The 27,391-nt window shown below is 36.6% G+C and overlaps 1 protein-coding gene across 2 annotated transcripts in view; it reads left to right on the top strand.

Moving 5' to 3' along the window:
• The first annotated feature begins 11,765 nt into the window (after window positions 1–11,765).
• elfn1b (extracellular leucine-rich repeat and fibronectin type III domain containing 1b) overlaps window positions 11,766–27,391 on the top strand; it is a 100,051-nt gene continuing 84,425 nt past the window's right edge. For both annotated transcript variants that reach the window (XM_082163623.1, XM_082163624.1), the window contains exon 1: window positions 11,766–12,045. The gene's annotated coding sequence lies outside the window, so the exon portion shown is untranslated. The remainder of the gene's footprint in view (window positions 12,046–27,391) is intronic.

Here is a 27,391-nt window from a genome sequence, read left to right on the forward strand (position 1 = left end):
AAGGTGTTTAGGGACGATCAAAGTCACCATGAAATCAAAGTGGACAATTCTTATTGTTTATGGAATATTTCAGTATTTATTATAAATGATTTATCCGTGCACATCATTATTTATTTTTATTAATGTGCCCTCAGTCTTTCATCAAATATTTTCCCCTCCCTTTTGCAGCGACATCACTTCTCTTCTCTGATGATGTTTACTGGCGCGAGGGCGGGACAATCTGTCACTCACATGACATCACAGCAATAGCAATCGATTTCCAATTAAGAAAATCAAGTCCCTCCCTAAATTTTTCTTGTCCGAGAAGCTGTTTTATTCGGATATACATCACAATAGGGAAGAAAAGATGGTCGCAACTACCCTTTCACCACACTTTAAGGTCACATTTATGGATTTAAGTAAATCAATGTTTTTCCATGAAATATGCAAGATCCAAAGTACCAGCACGACAGAGGCCTCTCTAAAATTGTATTGCTTGAATAATCCAGTGTTTGTGTCTCTCTCGTTACTATTACATGACATGCAGGAATCGGTGGGCGGGGCTAAAGAGGCAATGATGTAGAAACAGGCGTTGATCTTCTGCAGAGACGGTCTTTCGTGGGGCTATTACGTCATACTGAGACAAAATCCGAAACGAGTTGTGGTTTCAATAAAAAAAATTAAAATAAAAAAAAGCTGCTTTTGGACTAACAAGGTGGTTTTGAGTTCTGAAACGTACAGGAAATTTTTATATAGTACAATGACCTCTCTTATATGTCAAAAGATCAAGGAAAATTTGATTTCTCAATTCATGACCTCTTTAATATAAACGTACAATTACAAATACAAGTTGTGTCTGTTGATTTATTTAATGGACCTGAAGCTAACACGAGCTAACAATGAACGGTTGTATTTTTATTAACTAACATTAACAAAGATGAATAAATTCTGTAAAATAATGTACTGCATATTGTAAGTTAATTTGAGTTAATATGTTAACCAGTGTTAATGAAACCTTATCGTAAAGTGTTACCAATAAAACTATAAAAGTTGAATGTATACAAAATACCATAGGATTGTACAATTACGGTTCAATTTGCTGCACCTTCATAAAAACATAAAGCAAAAACACCCCTGATGCACATTCTTTTTTCATAATTTTGTATGTTATAAAATCTAGTTGAATTCTATGTAGAAAAGGTACATCGCCCTCTTGCTCCAAGTCATTTGAACTCTTGGTGAGCACTTGAACTCACCATGAAAGGGATTGTAAACCTAAATTAACCTAAAATGAAAATTAAGTCATAATTTACTCACCCTGGTTTTGTTCTAATGCCATATTCCCTTCTTCTTTTTTAATGAACCACAAAAGGAGAATTAAAACAAAAGGTCGCTCTTCACTGCCATTATATATGAGTGGGGCCTATTTTTACAAATTCTCTTTTTGTGGTCCATAAAAAAAGAAGGGCATACGGCAACAACACCCGGGTGAGTAGCCTAAATGATGACTTAATTCATGTCCTTAGCACATAGTTTGCTCACAAAATGAGCAAACAGCTCTAATAAAGATGTTATTTAAGAGCCAAGCATCCAAGCCTCCTTCATTCTCTCATTGTTCTCTCTGCTCTTAATGTTGTACAGACACGCACATGGTTGGTCACTGATGGGACAGCTGCTTCCCAGTGGGAATAATCAGTTTGACCTTGGACGATAGTGGCTCCAATCATGCTCCGGTGCTGAGACACGGCATTCACAGCATTGGGCACTGAGCTGTTAAAATGCTATCCACCCCAAGACAAAAAATGTGCTCATACAGCAAGATCCACTCTATGAGAGAGAGAAAAACTGTATATGTCAGTATGTGTGTGTGTGTGTGTGTGTCGTCGAAGGAGGAGAGAAACTAGCCTGTGTTAATGCCAAAAGGCAATGTAAGCCATAATTCTTTGAAATGTATAATGAAGTTTAAAGTTTGGGGTTGCTTATTAAGTTCTCTTTTTCAAATTATGTCACAGACAATCCAACATGCCGATACACTCTGACGCAGGTCAGATAGAAAAGAACGCGTGTGTGTTCTCGCAAAGTAACCTCAAGTCACATTTATTCATTCTCTACCCATGAATGAAATTAAACATTTATTCATTAAAGTCACTGTCAGTCTGCCAGAAAAATAACTTTCTGGAGCACTAAACATGCACACACACACACACACACACACACGCACACGCACACGCACACGCACGCACACGCACACGCACACACACACACACACACACACACACACACACACACACACACACACACACACACACACACACACACACACACACACACACACAACGTGGCATTGAATGAAAACTGGGAGATTGAAGGAGGAAATTAATTAACTGCTGGGGAACATTCCTTTCATTGGCTCATATCATTTCAAATGTCTTTCTCTCTAATAACAATTTGAGATACATTTGTGCAACTTTAATTTCAGTCTCAAATTACCCCAAAGCCCCTGTGTCTGAGAGCCGTGTGGACTGGCCAGCTTAGCGGACATTAATGTGGCTTCCCTGTTGTGATTCAAGTTCACATGACAAGATGACAATCAAGGACGAATTATGTTTTTTGCGAGGCCTTGAGCACCAGCTTCTATGGCTCTTGTAGAAATTGTGAAATGTCCAGATAGTATTACATAACAAATATGAGAAATCACAATTGTTAGATGACCATGTACAGTATGTGAAAAAGACAGCAATTTGCATCTGCAGTCACTTGTTTCAATGTATCAGGCCTTCACTTTCAGCTGGAGACCCCTGACAGTCAGATAAATTATGTAATAAATGTAAGTATTAATGATTTAAAACGGTTAATTTTTTATAATTTAAAAATGTAGTATTTAATCATTTAATCATTTATATACACTACCATTAAAAAAAAAAAAAGTATCTTATTTTCACTATGGCTCATTTCAATCAAAAATGCAATAAAACAGTTATTTGTTAAATATTTTTATTTTATTTTCTATTTATTTATTTTTTATATATATTTTCATATATATTAAAATTGAAACCCCTTGTGCTGCTTAATGTTTTTGTGGACAACATGCTATTATATTTATATATTTATTTATATTTAAAGTAATTGTGTCCCTGAATAAAAGTATTAATTTTCGTTGAAAAAAATCTTACAGCGCTCAAGCTTTTGAATGATAGTGTATTGTTTGTCCTTATAAATATCATTCAGGCAGTTTTTATAACTATAACTTTTATTAATTTTGAACTACAAAAAAAGTGATAAAAAAAATGGTGACATGTTACAGCATCTAAATTGATTAGTTCACTTTGCCGAGTCACATGCAGTATAGTATATACAGTGAAAACTCATTGAAATATGTGCAGTCACTGTTGGGATATGAAAATGGCAACCCACCAGTGATCATGAAAGAAAGTGTGTGAAAGAATTAAAAATAAAAATGTGAATATGCATGAGTGCGTATGTTTTATGGCCTGGCCAGCCGGTGTCCTGCAGAAATGTCCTTTGAAATGCAGTGAAAGCTTTGTACCATAGCCATATGGCTCAAGATCAGAGAAGAGACCAGACACAGCAACAGCACACATGCACACACAGAAACATCTTTGTTCATTCATATTTAGCTGAGACTGTGCATGTGTGTATATAAATATATGATCACTTATTTAGCCTTGTTCAATAAGTGCAAACAAATGTTTTCATAGGTTGCACTTGTATAGCTCAGCTGTTTCTCCAGAGAAACAGAAGACATAAATGAGGCAATTTTTTCGACAAAAATTGATTATATATATATATATATATATATATATATATATATACTGTATATACTGTATATATATATATATATACTGTATATATATATATTTGTTTTACTTCATCGGAATGGTACAAAACTTGGTACAGGTTTTGGCACTTGCTATGTGAACACACACACACACACACACACACACACACACACACACACACACACACACACACACACACACACACACACACACACACACACACACACACACACACACACACACACACACACACACACACACACACACACACACACACACACACACACACACACACACACACACACAATCTAATTTGCAAAGGTTAAATGGTCCTGAAAAAATATTCACACTTGTACTGTTCGCGGTCAAAAATGACCATAATGGAAACGAATGGGAGATGAATTTCATCTATGGAAATGTTTGGTACTGCGCCCAAACAAAATCTTACTGAAAGCTCATTTTTTGAGATATCAACCTCAAATTTTGAACACAGCTTGTCTAGATTTATGGCTTTGATTTTCTCACAGTTTTAGAGTAAAACATGTTTTTGAAAATATATATTTCTTATAAAAATTTAAAAATAGTATTTGTGTGCATTTTTCATAATAATACATTTAAATTTCTATAATTTATTGTATTGTATTGGAATTTAAAACTTTTTTCACTTCAGCAATAATCTACCAAGTGTCTTTAAAAAGAGACCAAACTTAAGTCTGTGCTCCAAAGCCTTCAAGATTTACAACAGTTTAAGTTGGAAATTACATTTTCAGGTCTATGCTCAAAAAGTGATAAAGCTTTTGTACCTTTTTTTTCTATGAGGGTACGTTAACTGTATTTTGATGTGACATTTTGATATGACTTTTTGTGTAATGGCAAAAATGTACAAAAATTACAGAGAAAATACAGTTATATTTTTTCAATGCAATCTACAATACTCTGCCTTTGTTTATCAGCATTTTTAGCATCTAACTTTATGTGTTTGTGTGTGTGTTAGAGAGATGGAAAAAGCGAATGAGGGCAGTAACTCTACTGCATCTTAGCTAAAATAGTGTGTTATTGTAGCCTAGAGCAAAAGAGAGCTTATTGTAAATCAATACACAATAAAGGTTGCATTTAAACATTACATGGAAGAATCTACAATGTTAGAGATGTTCGGGCAATGTCTTACAACCATCTCATAATGCCATCTCAATTTCCTTGTTCAATACTTTCTAAATCCCAGTGTTTCATAACTTTTAATGCCAGAAACCTTGAATGCCGTCAAGGGCAACGAAATGAGAGCTGGGGCTGTCAAGCTCCAAAAGAAAATAAACAAATAAATTAAAAAGCACCATAAGGTATCATAAAAGTAGTCCATATGAATCATGCGCCATATTCCAAGTCTTCTAAAGCCGTACAACAGCTTTGTGTGATGAACAAACTGAAATTTAAGTTCTTATTTGCTGAAAATAGTTCCTTCAAAGCTCTCAAATCTCATCCAAGCTTGACATCTGCAGTGCGTTTGAAGAGTTTATGGATATATTCTTTCGAGTTCCACAGAAGAAAGAAAGTCTTATGTTTTGAATCTTAAAGGTTAGTAATTTCCATTTTTTATATTTTTTAAATGTTCTTGAAATAAGTCTCTTATTCATCAAGGCAGCATTTATTTGATGAAAAAACAAAAAACAGTAAAACAGAAATACTGTGAATTATTATTATTACAATTTAAAATAACTGTTTTCTATACACACTTCCTGGCCCAAAATTTTTTTTAAATAAAAATAATGTCTCTGTTTGGATTTAAATAGGTATATGCTTATTGGATTATTATTGCAGTGATTATTATATTTCTATCATGTTATTTATTTGGCAAGAGTTCTTCTAACCCTAATTGATGGAGTGTGTGGCTTTTCATTTCTTAAACAACCATGTAGGAAGACACATCATGGTCATATTCCAGGATGACAATGTCAAGATTCATCAGGCTCAAACTGAGAGAATGGTTGGGAGGGAGCATGAAGAATCATTTTCACACATGAATTGGCATCTCTGAGTCCAGATCTTACAGTTTTTTTCGATTGCTAAACGACAGTGGGCACAACTGGAGTCACATGTGCAAAACTCTAACTACAGTCTGCACCTCAACAGTTCATGTGGACCAAACTCTAGTTCGTTTTTCATTGCTTGAACACAGTTTTCAAAACTCTACACACTTATCCCATGACTTTAACCACAACCTGCACAACACTGTGGATTTACAGCACTTTGTTCAAATGCTAACACACTGCTGTCAAAACTGTGAACCACACATTCAAAACAGAATAGATTTCAGCCTTGTGCCTTTCAAACACTGATGACTGCAATCTCAGCTGAAAGGCTAAGCAGGGGTCTTGTTTTAGACTTGTTAGTGAACACACACACACATTTTAGTACTTTTAGTTTCGACCTTTTTTTTTTCTCATTACTGTAATTCCGTAAATTACTACAGACTATTGAAGCAAACTGCTAATTTTCATTTACCTTAAAGAATTGTTATGTTCTAAAAATTTAAATAAATCATGTGAAAGAATGTCACTCTTTTCTTTGAAGAAAATATTACTTTGTATGAAGTCACTGAAATTGTTCAAACTGTAAAGATGAAAAGTTAGTATTTTCTGTATTGGTGTTTGATGCTAGTGTTTTTCCTCTCAGTGTGTTCTGAGTGACAGTGTGTGTTATCTCAGTGAGGGTTGTGTGTAGTGTTTTTCCTCTCAGTGTGTTCTGAGTGACAGTGTGTGTTATCTCAGTGAGGGTTGTGTATAGTGTTTGGCTGCACTGAGCCTGTTTTGAGCCGTGTGTTAAGAGTTGTGTTGCTTGGAGTGAGTTTTGCAGGTGATGTGAACTGTTTAGCCCAGATGACTGTAGACTGTAGTTAGAGTTTTGCACATGTAGCTCCAGTTGTGCTCACTGTCGTTTAGCAATCGAAAAAAACTGTAAATTCATTGAAAGTTTTTGGGATGTTCTGGAGGAGACTTTACAGAGTGCTGGACTCAATACAAGACCAAAAATGTATTCACCACTTGATGGAAATAAATGTCAAGATCTTGTTTTTTGGTCAAGGATTTGCAATTGAAACAGCGACTGTGATGCAAAGCTGAATTTTCAGCATCATTCCTCCATTCTCCAGTGTCACATGATCCTTCAGAAATCATTCTAATATGCTGATTTGCTGCTCAAGAAACATTTCTTATTATCAGTTGAAAACAGTTGTACTGCTTCAATATAACTGAAATATATACAACTGGAAAATATTTTGTATTTTTTGTTTGTAATAATATTCTTTCAAAAGTCAATTTGGATCAATTAATGCATTTTTGCTGAATAAAAGATTACAATTCTTTAAAAAATAAAAAATAAAATCTTACTGACCTCAAACCTTTTAACAGTGTATTAAGTAACTTTTTGACTTGGTTACTCACTTTTCCCACCAGGCTGTCAAACCAATCCATCGCTTCCCATCCTTTATTCCTTCCCTTTTTTACTTGCTCTCACCCTCACAGCACTTTCTTGATGTGGGTTGGTTGGTTTAACCCTTAATCTACAGTCACGCAGTTCTCTTGGGAAAGGCTTTTTGAAGATTCTCATGGCATCAAGCCTTTCATATCCATCCCTCAGAAGTCCTGATGTCTTTGTAAAATGTCCTGTTTTCCCTCCCGTTAAATCTAGCTGTATACACACCTAAAACCTGTCATGGCCAAGAAGTTCTTCTGCTGATCAAGAGTACTAAGCAGTTACATCAAACTCTCTTCCCTCTCCCTCTCAATTCCTCTTTCTCTCTGTTCCTGCTCCCTCAGAACGCTGCCAAGTGTGTGTACGAGTGAGCAGATCATTTAAACGAGTCTTCAGGTAAGACGTGAGCGTGTCCCAGCGTGCCTGGGCTAAATGCCAAGCTCAAAAAAGACCACTGAGCAGCTCAAAGAGGACACAGAGAGCATGTCTCTTCAGTTCCTCTTCTTTCTCCTCTCACTTCCTGTCTGTCCATCTGCTTGTCCTCCAAACCATGTTTTTATGAACCACTTTTATAGTTGTCTTTGTAACCATATAATCACATCACCCCTCTGAGACGGATCCTGGCGCCTAGGCTTCTGCCCTCTATAAGTGATGCTGTTTAACATTTTCCGCAGTCATCCTCAGTAGAAGGTTTTATGCTTGGCTATGTTTGAGACAGACAAGGCAGGTGAGCGGCCCAAAGACGGACTGCTTATTTGAACCATTACAGCGATTTAAAAAAAGCTTTTGAAGCTGATGGATTACTTAGTCAATGAAGCTTATAAAGTTAGATCCTTATTACTATGACTCATACAGTATTTACGCTTAGAGATTTCAACCAACGCTTTTAAATAATGAATAGTTTACCCCAAATTTACGTTTTTGCCATAATTTAGACATTCCACCTATAATAGAATCACTGATATACTATCATAGTTTTTATTAATATTTTGAATTAGTTTTTGTTTTTATATTTACTGTTTTCATTTTCATTTTAGTTGAAAAATAATGAAAATTATCCCATAATTTACTCACCCTCAAGTCATCCTAATTGTATATGACTTTCTTCTTTCAGCCAAACTAAATCAGAGTTATATTAAAAATATCCTCTTCCAAGCTTTATAATGTGAGTACAGCCTTTTGAGTAGAGTTTTTGAAGCACAAAAAAGCACATTCCATCCATCATAAAAGTAATCCATACGACTCCAGGGGGTTAATCAAGGCCTTCTGAACTGAAGAAAAATTATAATATTTTGACCGGTGTTTTGTTTTGCTCCATCCTCTGCGCTTCCGTGTTCGTCAATACGTCATGCGTCAGGTCAGAGGTCACTCTTCCCCTGGAACTTAACTCACGCACAGCCGTTTCCGTAAGCCAGTGATTATAGTTTATAAAGTTACAAATATGGATATATTTTTGTACAAAAACGCATCGCATCACTTCAGAAGGCCTTTATTAACCCCCTGCATGGAGCTCTATGGATTACTTTTATGATGGATGGATGCACTTTTTGGGCTTCAAAAAATAAGGATATTTAAAAAATAAGGATATTTTTAACCCTGATTGTGTTTGGCTGAAAGAAGAAAGTCGTCATATACACCTAGGATGGCATGAGGGTGAATAAATTATGGGATAATTTTCATTTTTGGGTGAACTATCCCTTTAAAGTTTTAGTAGTTTAGCTGTGGTTTTATCATTTTGATTAGTTCTCGTTTTAATTATTTTAGTACATCAAGATAAGCTAAATTAAAATGAGAAATGGGCAACTAACTAAGAAAATCTGTTATATTTGTCTGTATATATATATATATATATATATCATTATATTACAAACAAAATCCTATAGATTTATATTGAAGGAGGGACTCAAGCCATTTATGCCAGAATTTTCACTATTATTTTCATCATCTAATGAGCTTTTGTATCTTTTAAAAATGTGTATGGATTACCCTGGTGACAGTATCTTCTGGAGCTATAGTCTGCCGAGAGAAACAAGGTCTAAAAGTCCCAGGGATCTTGAACATGCCTATTGTTTTCATGTAGAGGAGGTTGTACTGGGAAATGATATTTTTGGAGCACTGCACATCACCTCCTGTGATTGGCCTGTGTTTTTGGGCGAGAGAATTGAGAAACACGCACAAGGCTGCTCTAGGATTATACATTTCTCCAGTTGTTCTTTAGAAGTAGACATTTATGACTTGAATTGATAAATTCAGCTTCGCCGTTTTGAACTGAACACATTTTAAGGACTTTGTGTTTCTGTCTGAATGAGATCCAAGAGGGAGTCATCACTCATTTTGATGTATGAATGTGTTAGTTTAAAATAGGTAAGCAATCGTGGGTTTAAGTCTATAACTCAAAAGATGTTTGAACATGAGCCAAAAGCACACATTTTGGGAAATTATCTTATTGCCAACAGCCACATTTGAAACTCCTGTCTCCTTTTGTGACCTTTCAAAGTAATTATTTGATAGTGAGGACTAGTGCCCTCTGCACCAAACTTGATCTACAATCGCAAATATATGTGAAAAACTGATGCCCTTGGGGACCAAAGGTATATAAAAATAGTTTAAAACAGTTTCTAAATTCCAATGAGGTATAAAACTGCAGGAATCCAACTTTTATTGGTTTGTTAAAAAATGTATGAGCCTTGGCTAGAGGTGAAGTGCCGTATGAAGATTATAATGGAGCAAAAAGTTACATTTCTTAAAATGATGTTCTCTACATCACATTCTGATGCTGTAATCCTCCCTGAACTGAAACATTCAGTACCAGGCTCACTAAAACCACTATTCCTGCTGTTGTTTCTGAGGTGTTAGCTGTCACTGAGAATACTTATTTCTCTGAATAATATGAAATGGATGTGTGTAGTTCCCTTTCGAATAAGAACTCGCAGTCTCACTGGGTCTGAGTAAGACGGTAATGCCTCAGCGTGACTGATTTCTGAAGCACGTGTCAAAGCATGACAATAAGACTGTGTTACAGAGGGCACAGCTCATCATTTACACTGAAGAGGTGTCCAGTGTCACTGTCAAAGACTCCATAGAGCATTTCACACTATGCATAAGCCCCGGGTTTAATGCATTTTCATTTTCTCACCCTGGGTAAAGGCTACTTGGGTTGAGAAGCATTTCTCACCAAATTTTCAAAGCTGTTGTGATGCTGGATAAACTGCTGTCTGAAAGGTGAGAAACAGTGCGACGCCATGTTTTGGTGAGTTGTTTTCCAACAGACAGCAAATCATAAACAAAACAATAGTTGTTAAAATATTAATACACTTGGTACAGTCACAGACTGTTTCAGCATCTGAAGGAAGCAGCAAAAGTCAATGTTTGCTTCCCTTTTCACTTCTATTGTGGTGAATATCCAAGTGAAAAGATATTTACAGGTAAGGATAAATAAGAAGACTAAAATTACAAACATTACAAGATTTTTCCACCCATAATGTGTATGAAACAACACACTGGATTCTGAAACACCCAATAGTGCAACTTTGGACACATCATCAGTGATTTCAAGTGGGTTCAAGTTCTTTTGTGGCATCCATGGCTTGATGAAGAAACTTTAACATCCATGGAAACTTTTTATTGCACATAAGGTTCTTTATAGTGGAAAAAGGTTCAAAGATCTTTGCAATGCTCTTAACACTAAGTATATAGGCTACAATATATATATATATATATATATATATATACTGTATATGTATACTGTATATTCATAGTATATATAGTGTACTGATAGAACACATATTACCACATTTCACCAATCAATACTACTCGTGCAATTAATAGAGTTTGCCTTTAAACATGCAAATAAGAACTTTAACCCAGAAAATCTGTGCAAATTTTACAATGACTTCCAGAGGACTTTCTAGGTAATTCTTGAAGTTCGTCTCGCACATATCACAATGTTTCTGGTGCCTCTTCTTTACTTAAATTATTATTATAAATTTTTTTACAGTGTTTTGTCATATCTGAATCTCTAAAAGCGAAAAGGTTTGATACTGATCCTAAAGCAGTTCTCAACCAGGAGGCCAGGGTCCGGGGGGCCTCAACAAACTTAAGGGGAACTTAAGATGACTTCAAATATTGTTGTGGACAGTTGGGGGCACTGAAGTCAAAAGGTTGAGATCCACTGTCCTAAATGAAATCGTTCAAGCGGCATACAGTTAAAACGTTAATATATTATATTATAATATAATAATAATAATATAATACTTTGCATATTAAAGCATGAACAGTGTAAATATGTGGAACAAGATGAAAAATTATTTGGTTAAGGGTTAACAATTCCTTATTAATAATGCCACAATAATCCAATTATCCCCACAAATGGGAATAACAACAACCTGTCAATCACCCCCACCTCCACACACACACACACACACACACACACACACACACACAACTCCTTGTAGCCTATGTATGTGTGTGCGTGAAAGCATCTGACTGGTTGCTGCTCAGTCCACCGCTTGGTGGAGACTGGTGAGAAGTATAGACACTCAGAGCGGGATAAACACGGGACGAAGGTGGAAAAAATACGAACTCTCCATCACGCTTTAGACTCGAATTAATCACCGTGTGCTCATTCGGACCGGGAGATTTGTAGCTGCCGCAGTGGCTTGTTCCAGCAGCGGGCATTTGCTGCTTGATGCCCGGACGCGTCCGCAGTGCTGGATTTTGCAGTTCTGAAGTAAATGAGATCTACAGACCAACACTCTCTCATCATAAAACCTTGACTGGAGGCTTGTCATCTTAAAAGGTAAGGCTTCAAAATGCATTAAATAAATAAGAGGCGATTAAGATTCTCTTTAGTCTAGTCAACTCTGTGTCAATAGCGCAGTGCATGGTCTTTTGTATTGATATTCACTCATCGATTCCACATCTGTTTCATTGGATTCTGCGCACCGGTCATAAGTAGCTCGCGAGGGTCTGTTTTTCCCTGTTCTGTGGGAAACATTTCTGCTAATCTACCTGTACCAAGGCCGTCTTATAGGCTACGGAAGGGCATGAGGAAATTAGTATTCAGAGTTGGGCTACTCCTTTGCGACTGCTTCCCATCCAAGTGAGACCTCCGAGCCTATCGATACAGCGCTGTTTCATGCGATACAAATGAGATTTTAAGCAAGCGACAAATGTAGGACACACAAAATAAAACGAGCGGAATGGGGGAAAAAAGTAAAAGAGCCGTTCACTAAAGGGGCCGTTCAGACAGTTCGCGTTCTTGCGTTCAAAAACAGCAAGACAGAGTGCAACGTAGTAATGGAACGGATCGCAGGTGTTTTTAAGTTTAACTGTTTTTAACTTGACAATGCCGCCTTAAAACGCAACGCTCATGGCGCATGGCATGTGAGACGCGACGTAACGGCCAAAGATTCGTCTGACGCATATGTGCACCTTGTTGCGAATTATGGGTTTGGGGGTTCTAATCAAGGCTTTAACCTCCCTTCCCAGGGCTGTCGTTCCAAACAAATAGTTGAGGGGTCTCACATAATAGCCTACTTAAACTAGTTTAATTGTAGACTATAGCCTATACGTAAGAACATTTTCAACAACGTTATCAAACAACTTTTCAGCAAAATTGTTGCATTTTCACTTGACGAAAAGTCTTAAGAACAGAAACTGCGTTCGCCCTTGGCTGTACCATAGCAACAGCACGCCGTTCCGTTAGAATCAATAGGCTATTTGACGTAGCATCGGCAAAATGTATGCTACTGTAATTATTTATCACTTTACTTAAAGAGTAACACAACACAGGTAGCCTACAGTATATCACAACAACCGTTTAAACGTAAAAAAAAGCTACGCCAATCACCTAAAAACATTGAACCCCACTAATTAGACATTCTATAAGAATTGTTCTTCGTCTATAAGATTGTATAATTTGCACACGTACGGCAGACGGAACGCAATAACTCTCATGTGAACGTTCTTTAAGAACGCAATGGCGCAAGCTCTCAGAAGAGGGAAATCAATAAAGCTTTTCAGAACGCTGGACAGAGCTCGGTGTGAGTCTGCCTCATGATTCTGCTACTGAATGGAACTGGCTTAGATCCTACTTGCCAATGGCATCACACTTTTTAAAAGAAAAAGAATGATGTGACAAAAAAAAGAAGAAGAGATTTTATAGCTGACCTGGAGTTTTGAAGGAAGGTAAGTTATCTTATAATCTTATAACTGCCATGAAATTAAATTAGCGTTGGGTATTTATGTAAAAATATGTTTTGAAATGAGACCTTGCAAAGGCTCTTTGTTTGTTTTGTGATTCATTTTCCTGTGGCGGGTCATGGAGACTTAGGAGACCATAAAAACTGAACCCTATTTAGCCTAATTCTGAGGGACTCAAGAGCTAGCTATTAATTTTAATGAGCTATACATGTTGGGTTCGTTAGCCATAGATGAATGAACAAATACAGATACCTAACATCCATATCACAGCTTTTGCAAATGTCCACTTGTCCATGAATTCATGCTGCTCACATACAAATAATTTGTTGTATGCAAAAAAGTCTAGCATTCTGTGACATGTATTTGAGCAATAAACTTTTGTGATTTATCCAATGGTATGATTATGATTATGATTTGTCCAATAGCAGATAGCAATATCCAGCACGTTCCAAAATATTCCATCAATCCAATTCATTTCAATAAATCAATATAATGGATGTAATGAAATGTGATGCCCTGATGTATTGCATAAATGTGGGAACCTCACAGAGATCAAAGACTCTCTCTCCCTCATGCACTTTATACCACTTTTCTTGCCCATTCTCATCAAATTCAGAAGGCTGCCCTACTTGCATTCATGAGTGATGATTTTCGGGAGAAGGGCTAAAACTGGTAGCCTGAGTGTCTGACAATATGAGTTCTCTTTGATAGTCAGAAGACCAGCAAAATGGAAGGCTTAGTCAGTTTAGCTCTCAGACAGTTTGAACTTGCAGCATAATGGTGGTGTGTTTGTATGCCATCGCTTTACATGGCCACTGTCGTCTAAAGCAGAGATCTATTTTAGCTTGGTGAAAGTAACGAATTTTCTAACTCAAAAACGAAAATAACAATTTACCCCCCCCCTCAAGTCGTTCTAACTCGTAAGCGTTTCTTTGTTCTGTGGAACACAAAAGAAGATATTTTGAAGAAGGCTGGGTTTCAGTGCATTTCATTAACTTTCTTTGACTGAGTTCAGTCAGGTCGATTGACGAGTTTACATGAATATACTTTTCAATCCGATTGTGCCATCAATCCGATATAACGGGTTGTTTATGTGGATGCAAATATAAATATCTGTAACACTTTACAATAAGGTCTCATTTGTTAACATTAGTTAATGCATTAGATAACATTAACTGACAATTACCAACATATTTTTTTAAAGCCTTTATTAATCTTTGTTAGCATTAGTTCGTAAAAATCTAACTGTTTATTGCTTGTTCGTGTTAGTTTACAGTGTATTAACAATTGGTAACAAGTACAACTTTGGATTTAAAAAATGTAGGCTATAAGTAAAGGTTAAAATTACCATAAACTAAGATTAATAAATGCTGTAGAAGTATTGTTCATTGTTAGTTTGTGTTAATTAGTATAATGAACTAATGTTAACAAATGAAACCTTATTGTAAAGTGTTACCAAAATATCTTCCCCCAGGGTCAGTAAATTATGGTGGAATTTTCATTTCCAGGTTAACTGTCCCTTTAAGAAAGTATTTGGAGATGAATCAGTTGTAATTTGTATGTTTTTGGAATTGTTAAAACGGATGAAAATGGACATGGAATTTCCAGCCTTCACACTGGGCAGTGAAATCCCGCTTCTCATAACATTACACATCAAATGTATTCTTCTTAACAGTGCCTGTGTCACATCACGCAGCATTTGTGAGTTCTCCGTGGACAGAAAAATTGCCTGTCACTGGAAACTTGTCGCATCACGCCTATTTAGGAGACGTGTCAGGTGGAGTATCATATTCATTACACATATTCAGTCTCAACAGTGCCACCTGCAGCATCATTAAACTCTCATCCTTTCTAAATGTTATCAGAGCCTTTAAAAAGGCAAGGGCGTGCTATCGAAGATGTAGCGTTGCTATGGTTTCCTTGACTTTGATCGACATCACGGTGTGTGACACTGGACACGCGCTCATTACTGGCTCCGCGCATCAAACGGCACCTTGCATCTCGCTTGGCTCCGAGCTCATAAAAGAGTGTATTCCCCAGCTCGCTGCTGAGCTTGTTAGAGTCACATTCAGATTGTGATGACAGACTCGCTATGTAATCAAGAAGTTATTGCTCAGCGTCAGCGTGGCCCTCACTTATCATACACACTGATAACAGAAATCAAACCTCTCGCGTCAATCTACAGGCAATTGGGCATTGACTCAGCCTATCACGCTTTCAAGGATATGAACAGCTGGGGTGTATTCATTGTACATCCCCTTATGTCTCACTTTATATTGGGTCAATATCTCCTGACATTTCCTTGGATTAATGCGCAACAAATCAACACAGAATGGAGGTCAACCACACTCTCGCCACAGACGAGGACGCGATCTTGGGGAACGCGATTAATAATGTGTCCACCTTTTGACCTACTTACATAGTTATGAATGTTTTAGAAATTTGTATGCATGCAAATTGGCTGTAAGTGAAAAAGAAACTGTGTTATAATTTAACAGAGACTTGTTAAGTACCTTTTGCCTGTCAAAGAGAAATTATGTGGCTTTCAAAAAAAAGATTTTTAAAACAGAATGGCTATGTTAAGATCCTGCTTAAACAGGAGAAATAAAAGGTTACAAGAAGAGAAAGAACGAGGAGAAATTTTGTCTATTCAAAGTGCCAACAACAGATGTTAGAATTATAATACATGAAAAGAAACTAGGGATTAAGAAATATCTCAATATTTTTTTACCCTTTTTACGATTAGAGGAATCATTTTAGCCAAATAGCTGATATATACATGCAGGGCTAGAGGCAATGATGTTGAAGTCGGCATTGTTCTTCGTCTTTCATCGCACTATTACACCATAATGTGACAAAAACCCAAACGACTCGTTTGTGCAGCTTGGTTTCAATAAAAGCTGTTTTTGGACTAACAATGAAGTTTTGAGTTCCGAATTTTTTTTAGTACAATGACCTTTTATATGTCAAATGACCCCTTTAATGTGAAAATAACTGTGCCAAGTTGAAAGTTAGTTAAGAGAACTGTGTAAACTGCGTTTTTTTTAAAGCAACAAGGGAAAGTATTGAGAAATATGTCCTAGTGATGGTAAAAAACTGTAGTATCAAAGCAACGATAAACGAACCACAGTTTAGCCCACAAAGACTGCTGTTGTGCTCACTGTGTGAAGAGTATTGAAAAAGTGAATTAATATTAAGAAATTGGTCCTAGCGATTGTTAGAAACTGTAATAGTTTGTTGAATTACTGTTGAATGTCATCATGCTTTTTGCCAGCATGATGTAGCTCCAGTATCTACCAGTAGGGGCAAACTGCCTAAGCTAATACAAACGGTGTAGTTTTGAAATGTCACAGCATACATTATAAGTCATCTTATACCACTCCATTCTCTCTATTGCTGCTTATAATGTTTGATCCTCTGCAGGACTACACCATTGATGTGTTCTACTAGGACCATGTGGTTTATGTCGGCTGTGAAGTCAATGATGAAGTATGATCTCATTAAGGTTGTCACAGTATTGGATGCAGTCCATTCTCTTCCTTCACCTTGAGGTCCTAATTCACACGCTAACAATGATGCGTCTCCACCGCTCTCGGTGGGGGTCTTCTGAAAGTCATAACAGATAACATACTGAGAAGATGGAGAGTCAGATAGTCATCCATTAATCAGACAAACCTGTCAGTCGGACCCCCAAGGTTTCGCAGAAGCTAGTGGAAATCCACATGCACTCAGATCAGATGTCAAGAAGACTCTTTTACTGAGTTCTTCTTTAATGATGAAAGTGTGTGTACGTGTCAAGGCCGGAGCTTTCAGGTTCTTTTGCTGCTTCCTCTCTTTGTTCTTACTTCCGCACGTCTTAAGCCTGTTTTTTGTTCCGCACCAGTTCTTTAACCCAGGAGATCTGCCACTGAGCGTCTAATTGAGGATCTTTCGCCGCAGTCTTGGCCAATTAAAAGTAGTGCAGTTAGCGCAGAGTGCAGAAAAGCAGTGGGGCAAATCTGCGTAAGATGAATGGCTCTTCTTCTTAATCCTGTCATTAGTGGAGATCCATTCTTTGCCTTTGGGTTTTTAATAACCTAAGGCATAGAACCTCTTCGCCCAGCCTACCAGCATTTACCACACACCCCCTCGAGTGCATCCACAATGCTGCCGCTACACTTGTTTTTAACCTCCGGAAATTCTGTCATGAATTTAATTAAAGACACTGTTATAGAATTAAAGTGTTGCCAATGGCCTTCCCACTTCAGTGCTTCAGTCTCGCATGGTTAGAACTTTGCAATTGCCATATTTCTCAGGGTTAGAGGACTAGAATAGCCTTGTTTACTTTAGCCTAGTAATTGTTATTAAAGGGACAGTTTGCCCCAAACAATTTAAACTCTGTCATTATGTACTCGCCCTCATATTGTTCCGAACATGTATGATATTTAGAAAAAGTTTTTTTTTTTTTTTTTATCCATGCAAACGAAGTCCAATGTTGTTTGGAATCTAGCATTCATCAAAATATCTTCCTTCGTGTTTCACAGAAGAAAGAAAGTTATTCTTGGAATGACATGAGGGTGAGTAAAGGCCCGTTCACACCAAGAATGATAATGCAAACTATATTAGTCCACATCAACAAACGATAACATTCTATTTATAATAAGCAGTTGTGACGTCTGTCACTTTATCATTCATCCGATGGAAAAGTAAAGTTTAGAAAGTAATTCCAACATTATAGTTTGTTATAAGTGTGGACTTTCCTATTCTCATAGAGTTAGAATGATTATTAAAATATTAAAAGACTTTGTGAATGGCCCTTAAATTATGACAAATCACTTTTTTTTTTTTTCGGTGAACTATCCCTTGAGCTTTATAGTTACTTGAGAAAGTGAATTATATATGTAATTGGTGCTTCTTAGGCCTGTCATAATAATTGATTAATTGTCTGATCGTGATTATTTGATATAATCTCAATTATTTGACACAGCCGCAATAATTGTGCAGTTTAAATTTAAATTAAATCACATTTTGCCATCCAAATAAGGGAAATTGTACTGCAGTTAAATTATATCATGAACAACTATTTATATAAATATTATTACTTTTCACAGCATTAAAGTAAATCATATGGAGCTATTTTTATTATAAAATGTATTATATATGATTCCAAATAAAAAATAGGCTTACACTGTAAATGACATAAACAAAACAAAACGTGATTATTTGTATGACAATTAATTATCAGTACAAAATGTATAATCGTGACAGGCTTAGGTGTTTGCTAAGCCATATATAACTATTAGTATTGTTTATTCATACTGTTGCTTACATTTCTCGCATAACTCATCCACCAATTACGGACATGAATGAGATCTCAAATCGTGCGGCTTGTTGTTGAGTTTTATTAGACATATTTTCACATAGCAGAAGAAAAAAATAATAATCTTGCATAGCCAGAGTATTGTAGAAATAGCATAGCAACACCATGGCAAAGACCAGAAAATTAAAGATCTAGATGTAAATGTACAAATGCTTGTGAGACTTAATTTGACCAGTCAGTCATTACACAGCAGCTTTACTGCAACTCTTAAGAGATTATAAGAGGAAAAGAACCCAGCTGTGTGGACCAGCTTAGAAAATTGGATACACCTGAATGCTTTACGTCTCAAGAGAAGTCAAGAATGGCCGTCTTCCTTGACTTCCCTGACTTCGTACAGCTCCTCTAACTCAGGCTTCTCTGAGAAGCAGTTCTCTAACTTAAAATAGCTCATTAGCTTAAATGTTTGCGTTGTCTTGCACATTTAACAAAGGGTTGAACATAGGGGTTTCAATCAAGGTGTTTTATGAGTTGAAGTATATGTTATAGCCAAAGATTAGCAGGTTGCAAGTTTGCTGAGGTAAACAGGAAAATTTGAAAGAAAGGCTGCAGTGTTGCTTTTGGCACAGGCTGGGATGTTCTCAGACCAGCTGTCCCTGCCACCAATCTATAGCTGCAGTCATTATAAAAGAAAATTATGAAACCTGGAGACAGATCAGCAGGAAGTTGCAATATCTGCCACGACTCGCACATTAACACCATGGCCTGTTAAGCACAGATAAGACAGAAGCACTCAGCAAACTTCCCCCAGTAGCGCTCCGCCATCAGTGTTTTGTTTCCCTTGAACACTTCAATTTGGTAGAGTAAAGATGGGGCTGTGAGTGCTGAGATTATATCACACAAAAAGCACACAAACTAGGACTGTGACTAATAGCAATTTTCACATTGGCATGTATGGGAGACCAGCATCAAATGTGTACTCTAATTGGACGAAAGTTTACTGCCTCGGAGCCTTTACGGGAAGCTTTTTCTCGTTCTCATGGCAGAGATCTGTGAGCCTGAGGGCTGTTTTTATGATGTCCGGGAAGTTGAGAGAAATTATTCAAATATATCTCATTTAAAACATGTTATGTAATCATGTTGGTTTGATACATTAAAAAAAAAAAAAAAAAAAATCTAAAAAAAAATTACAAAAAAACATTGTCAACAACAACAAAATAATACTAAAAAAATTTATATAACCATAAAAAAGGTTATAAAATATGTAGTGTACTTAACCATTACTTTCAAAAATGTTTTCAAATATATTTATTAAGGTCAAAATATTGTTACAAATATCATGAATTTTTGTTTGATAAATATTTTCTTGGCATTACTGCATTTGACCAGATCCAGCCTGAACCTATAAACATATAAAAGATAATGAATTTATATCTTTTAAAATCCCCCCAGATTTTAAGCCTTTTAAAAATGTTTAACCTTTATTACAATCTCCGGACAGTTTTTATTCAAAGCCTCTGAAATATTATCAAAAATGAATTATAATTTAAAAACATTCATCATTTAAATTAAAGTCATATTGAATTTTTTGAATATTCAGTCTGAAAAAAGGGTTGTCATTGACACATATATTAAATATTACTCACAACCAAACAGGTGCAGTAACTTTTTGTCTTTTTGTTGTTGTTGTCCTAATAGTACACTGTCATATCTACTATGATTTTTCTCAGTCTTTGATGACTTTTTTAAAAAGGGCTTTATACAATATGCTTTATTTGAAGCAGATGAAAATCTGAATATCTTTATGATTTCATTTACCTCATGAAAATGTACCTTCAGGAACCTCATTTATTTACTTTTCTCTTTACTTTTGTTGTTGTTGGTATGTTTCACAGCATGAGGTCGAGGGAAGGTGTGCTTTAGCCTCCGGCGCTGGCTAATTAAAAAAATACGTGTGGTAATGATTCATCATGCTCAGAGAGCGTAGTCTCCTGAGTCTCATTTCGCTCCGATGTCTTATTCAGGCAAATGACAGCATGCAGGATTCATTCTGAATATTAATAACCAATAGGAAAATAAGTGATGTCATGTTTTAAGTGGAACATGTTTGGATGAGAAAACTCTGACATCAATAGAAAATATAGTATTCAGACCCTTTGAACAAATTGTTCCATTTTACTGAATTAAAAACTAAATTTCAACAAGTAGGCCTATGTGATATTTTTTTAAAGATCTGAAATCAAATTCAAATGAATTCAAAAATAATGTTATAACTTAAAATGATTTGTTTTATGCTAAAATTGTGATTCCCCACTGTAGAGCCTAAAATTTGAAAAGTTAACAAAAAAGGGACAACATTCTCTAGCAATACTCTAAACTTAATTAGTACCACATTTTTTGGGAAACAACCTGCAAAATCAGTGGTGGTTTTCAGATTTTTTAAACCTTAAGTGCGACAGTTTAAAGGAACATGCCGACTTTTTGGGACTTTAGTTTATTCACTGTATCCCCCAGAGTTAGATAAGTCCATACATACAGTACCTTTTTCATCTACGTACCGTAACTCTGTCTGACGCACCCACCGCTAGCCTAGCTTAGCACAAAGACTGGAAGTAAACGGCTCCAGCTAGCATACTGCTCCCAATAAGTGACAAAATAACGCCAACATTTTCCTATTTACATGTTGTGATTTGTATATTCACAGCGTGTACGAAAAACAAGGTCACATGAGACACAGCCATCTTCTAACAGTATACACACTGGGAACTATATTCTCAGAAGGCAAAGCACTGCTACTTCTGCGGAGTGATTTACTCCAACTCTGAGCGAACTCTCTGCTCCTCACCACGGGGCTTCTCAGGTGCTGCGAGCAAATCACTCCGTCCAAGAAGCAGTGCTTCGAAAATGTTGCCGTTATTTTGTCACTTATTGGGAGCAGTATGCTAGCTGGAGCTGTTTACCTCCAGTCTTTGTGCTAAGCTAGGCTAGCGGTGGATGCGTCAGACAGAGTTACGGCACGCACGGAGATGAAAAGGGTATGAATGGACTTATCTAACTCTGGGGGATACGGTGAATAAGCTAAAGTCCCAAAAAGTCGGCGTGTTCCTTTAAGTCACAGATTCGAATATTGCTGACAACTGAAAACTTTTAAAAATAAACATTAGAATTGTATCTGGTTTCAGCTGTGGCACAGAATCCATTACTCACAATATAAAGCACAGCTCAGGGAGACCCGGTCTGGCATGGGACATGTCCTGATCCCATTCTCTCTCTCTCTCTCTCTCTCTCTTCCTCCCTCCACCTTCCTGTCAGCTCTCCACTGACCTATATAACAAAAATGAATTTTTTAAAAATCTGTTTGGATCTAAAGATCAATTGTGGAAATGAAGATATTTTAAAAAAGTGATAATATTAAAGGGTACAAAACTACATCAAAGTCTTTGGATGTCCAGTTGAGGACTATTGGTTCAATTAACAGGAAGCATTAAACTACATTAAACCACCAGAACAAGACTTAAGGAAAACAGTCACTTTGAAAGAGCTACAAAGTTCAGTAACTTGAGAACAAAGGTAGATAAAACTGCTACTGATTATAAAGAGTTCTGCAGTATGGGAGGTTTATGCAAAATGGCATTATTTCATAAACAGTAAATAGAAAAAAAAGCTGTTGTGGGCAAGAACGTCGTGCCTTTCAGTTACAAGAAAGCTATTGCATAATCTAAAAATATGCAAATAATATTTGTTCTAGAGCTGAAACATTTAGCTAATTTTGTCATCATTTTCTTATCGAGACAAAACGTTTTGGAGATTTCAGTTTTCCCCTTTCAAGTATAGGAGCTTGTGCAACTGGATAAAACACTGTGTTCACAGCCTTTATTTGCGGTGGTTGCATCATGCTTTTCATCAGGACATCCTGTTCAAGTAGAAAGAAGAGAAGATGGTGCAAAATACAAATAACTACTGCAAAAGAAGGCTCATGTGAAACACTTCTATCATGATAATCATCACAAACACAAGGCCAAATTACCATCAGAGTGGCTCAAGAACAAAAAGTTTGAATGAATGAATGTGTTACAATGGTTTACTCAAAGCTGTGATCTCAGTCCAGCTGACAATCTGTTGCAATATTTGAAAACTGCACTGCGCAGGCTAAATATTAATACAGAAAAATAGCATGAGCAAATTATCACGCCAATATGTTATTCTTTTTAAATCATAAAAAATAGGTATACTAATCAAAATAGATACACTATTCAAAATGAAGACTTTCTCAAAAGCATTGTGAGCTAAGTTGATGGTTCTACTATCTACTTAGGCTTACAATGCTTTTGGAAAGCACAGCCCAGGGATTTTCACACTATATAATTAACTCTGAGGCATTGTAAACCCCAGGTAAACAGAATCCTACATTATCCACAAATGCTTCACATTTCACACTGCTCATAATTTACCCGATGTTAACAACTATAAGCTGGTGTTTCACACTGTACATTCCTGAACCCTGGGTTAACATTCTTATTTGCATATCTGCACTGTAGCATTGCGCATCCTCATACTATAGTGCCGACTATACTATCAAGTTTTTTCTGAATGGACTTTTTGGACTATAAAGGGTAAGAAGAATGCAACGGTCTCTTAATTTTAATTGAAGCGTATTCCATCACCATTTTACGTTTTTCCTCTCAAAAGTTAATAGGCCTACTACACGCATAGTTTCTGTTACTGTCCAAAACACATGAATATGAGGCACGTGATTGGTTGTCGGTTGCTAAGCACTTAGCTGTAACATTCTAACTCCGCATCATTTCACACTGAACACGTTTGGCACCTCAATGCGGAGTTAACACCACTAAAAGTGGAGGTAACCTGCTCTGAAACAGGGTTTCATAACCCTGGGTAAAAAGTAGCCACAAAAAGAAGATACTGTATTTTGAAGAATGTCACCATTTTTATTTATTTTTTTATGCTATGGAAGTCAATGGGCCGATTGGGCCCCATAAACTGTTTGGTTACCCATATTCTTCTTATATTTGTGTTCAGAAGAAGAAAGAAATTCATACAGGTTTGGAACAACTTAAGGGGTGAGTAAATGATGACAGAATTTTCATTTTTGGGTGAATAATCACTTTAAGCTCAGTGTGAAATGTGTGGGATATTTTTTTTTTTTGTCAACGATGTTGTCTTACATACAGAATATCTATGTCATATTAAAATAATCAATTTTCAGTTTTTGCTGGTCTCAAAAATATCACAGAGAATGAAATGTTAACATTCACACAACATTAGAACTGCTAAACAGGGTTAATAAGGACAGGGAAGGCATTTTGTTCCCGATTTTTTTTATTTCTTTTATGCTGGTTGAAAGTCTTTTCACATCCTGATAGCAATCACTAGCTAAGTTGTCTAAATGTATGTGTGTGTGTGTGTGTGTGTGTATATATATATATGGTCATCCAATCATTGAATTCGGTCCGAATGCAATGATACGATGCATGTCCTACCTGTCTGTCAGTGTATTTCCATATACCTCCGCACACCCTGTTCTCGCAGACATCACGTCATCACACGTCATCAGAGTGTTTCATGCTATGCAGAGTTAGACAGACGTCAGTCACTGAGCAGCGCAAACGAATACCTTTTACAGTTCTTCCTGAACCAAAACAACGAGCTTATGCTGCGTTCACTCCATAACTACTGCAATTTGAAAGAGATGGAAACCCGTGACGTTATACTCGGAGTGGTTCGTGACACGAATTTATGCGTTTCTATGTCAACACTATCAACGGCGAAATGAATCTGCAGCAATCAGGAAGTAGTGCTGTGCTCTTTAAGTTGTTTATGTTCATTATGATTCTAATGTTATGTGCTTTGAGACATGAGGTAGTTTAAAGCCGTCTCTAGTGAAGCTTTTGTTTGCTTCCTGCTGTGTTTTGGAGGAGGCGTGGCTTTGGAGACGCTCTGAAGGGAGGGTGGGATCTTATGCTTTAAAGTTAGCTCCCTATTGCTAGACTTTCCAAAAATGGCCTACCGTACCTTTAATACAAACTTGACCGCATCTCATAGAATCTTCAGTCCCTCTGTATGCTGTGGTATGATGTAATTGCCTCTTCTCTAGATTATATTTATTGCTTTATTTTCTCCAATTTGAAAATTTACAAGTGCTTCTTGATGAACACTCACTTTCTAGACTAGAGGATGTAAATCCACCATTAGACCACATCTGAGCATAGAAAAAAAATCAATTACTTTTAAAAAAGCGTTCATAGCAAGTTAGTCATATTGAGGGATAAATATAGAAAATCAGAGGGGGTGAACATGAGCATCTCTTAGAGCAGGTAAATGTAATTAAGATAAATGCAGGCTTTGTGTAGTGGCAGATATTTCCCTTGTGGCCACGGAGAAAGGGAGCGAGTTCGTGACTGAGAGAGAGTTTGCTTTTCAAAGACGCAACTGGGAAAACTCAGAAAAGGATTGGCAAGGACACAAAGATTTCAGGCATCACTGTATACGCGTTTGCACAGTAAAACTCATAAACCAATAATGAAAGCATTACTGCAGTGTTTAGTTACATATAACAATGGAGACACCATTAGCGCTTTGTATCAAGTTTGCTTTAATGTTTTCTGACAGCCATATAACTGGTCGTTATATGTAGCCGTAGTTTGCCATTGCAGACCGCATAAGTAGGTGTTTGGATGTGTGTGTGCATCTGTCTGCATTTCAAATATAATTACTGGGTAAATGATATTTCTGTCACACTCCATAGCTCTCGTTCTAACAGAACTTTCACAAAAGAACCAGTGGTCGTATGAAATGTTTTTGAACATTTTTATGCTCACCAAGGCTGCATTTATTTGATCCCAAAAACAGTAAAATTGTGAAATTATATTACAATTTTGTTCCTGTGATGGCAAAGCTGAATGTTCAGCATCATTACTCGAGTCTTCAGTGTCACATGATCCTTCAGAAATCACTCTAATATGCTGATTTGCTGCTCAAGAAACATTTCCTTATTTAAATAGTTGTACTGCTTGCTTAATAATTTTGTGGAAACCGTGATACATGTTTTGTTGAAAATAACAGAATTATTTGAAATAGAAATCTATTGTAACATTATACATTTTCTGTCCATTTTGATCAATTTAATGCATCCTTGCTGAATAATTTAATTTAAAAATCTCACTGACACCAAACTTCTGAACAGTTGTGGATCTTTTTTGCCACAAAAGGGATTTCGAGCATTGGGGTACAAAAGTGTATTTATAAACACTCAGTGGATTGTAATGCAACATGTAAAAGAGTATGGATGTCTTCAAGGGAAACAGAGAAAGACAAAAAGGATTTCTCTTTCAAAATACATGTTATAAAAAGATTAAAAGAGCTTACAGCATCTAGCACGGTCTAACCAGGCCATGCTAACCAGCCAAATATTGACAGCTTGGTTACACAAATAATAAAAGTCATTGTTAAGGATCAGGTCAGGTAGAAATAGCTCCTTAAAAAAATAGCACTTTTTCTTAATGTACAGTGTAGTAACATACATTCTATAGAACTGAAGCAGGAAGTAGGGCGAAGAAACGGCAAAGTCTGCCACTGCTTGGCACAATTACAATTTATGTTGTATCTACAACTCTCATTTAGGTGCATATGATAAAAGTTCTTCTTTGGCACATAATCCAAATAGATCCTTTTTGTCAGCAAATTGGGCAAGTAAATAAGAAACTTGTTAGTTACATTATGTTTTTAATGAACACTTTGCACACTATTTCAGTTTTGTCAGGCGTTTCCATTGCTGTCCCTTCCTAAAAGGAAAAGAGCCGATAATACAGGATTTAAATCATTCATTCTGCATCTGTCTGTATCTGTCTCTGATTATCAAACCCCTCCATTCATAATTAAAGGCATAAAAAAAACTCCAAGTAGCCGACCGCAGGGAAACAAGGGCTCCTGTTGCCATAGAAACAAACTGCATCAGAAAACTTCAGAGGGCGTGCAAGCGTTTGGGAGAGTGTATGAGTCTGTGATGGTGAGAAAGAAAAAGATAGGGCAAGAAAGAAAGAGAGAGAGAGAAACCCCTGGGAGAGAGTGCTGATTAAGTTTTCCCCTCCAGTGTGTGTTGGCATGAGAATGTGTGAACGAAAGTGACACAGTTTTTGAAGTTCTGAGCAATTCGTTTGAAGGTCCTGCCTTGAGAAACACTTCGTTTTTTTTTTGTGGTCCTGTTGCTAAAATTCTCCTTTTTAAAAAAAATATTAGACCAGTTTTCAAGCTTTTGCTGGGCTCTTTTGCTGTAAGACTAAATTCCATTTATAGTGTAAAAAATGTTTCAATTGATGAAAGTCTATCATCTGACATTTCATGACTCATTCAGACACTTTTATTGCACAGTCGTCCGCTAGACTTAATTGTCAACCCCCACCAGCCAATAGGTGTGCTGTATAGCGTGTGGGTGGTATTCTCCAATCAGATTGTGTGTTCAGAGCAGATAGTGTCAGCAGCATCAGGCCATTACAGAAGTGTGTGCAATACTAATGATGTCTTACTGTACAAACCTCAAAGTCATTCCTTCGTAGAGAGGCAGTGCAATCTCAGTGTATGCTCAAACTTTGTACATTTTTAATGTCATGGTTATAATTGTACTCTG

This window comes from Leuciscus leuciscus (genome assembly GCF_965113295.1).
Source record: "Leuciscus leuciscus genome assembly, chromosome: 3".
Taxonomy (NCBI): Eukaryota; Metazoa; Chordata; class Actinopteri; order Cypriniformes; family Leuciscidae; genus Leuciscus; species Leuciscus leuciscus.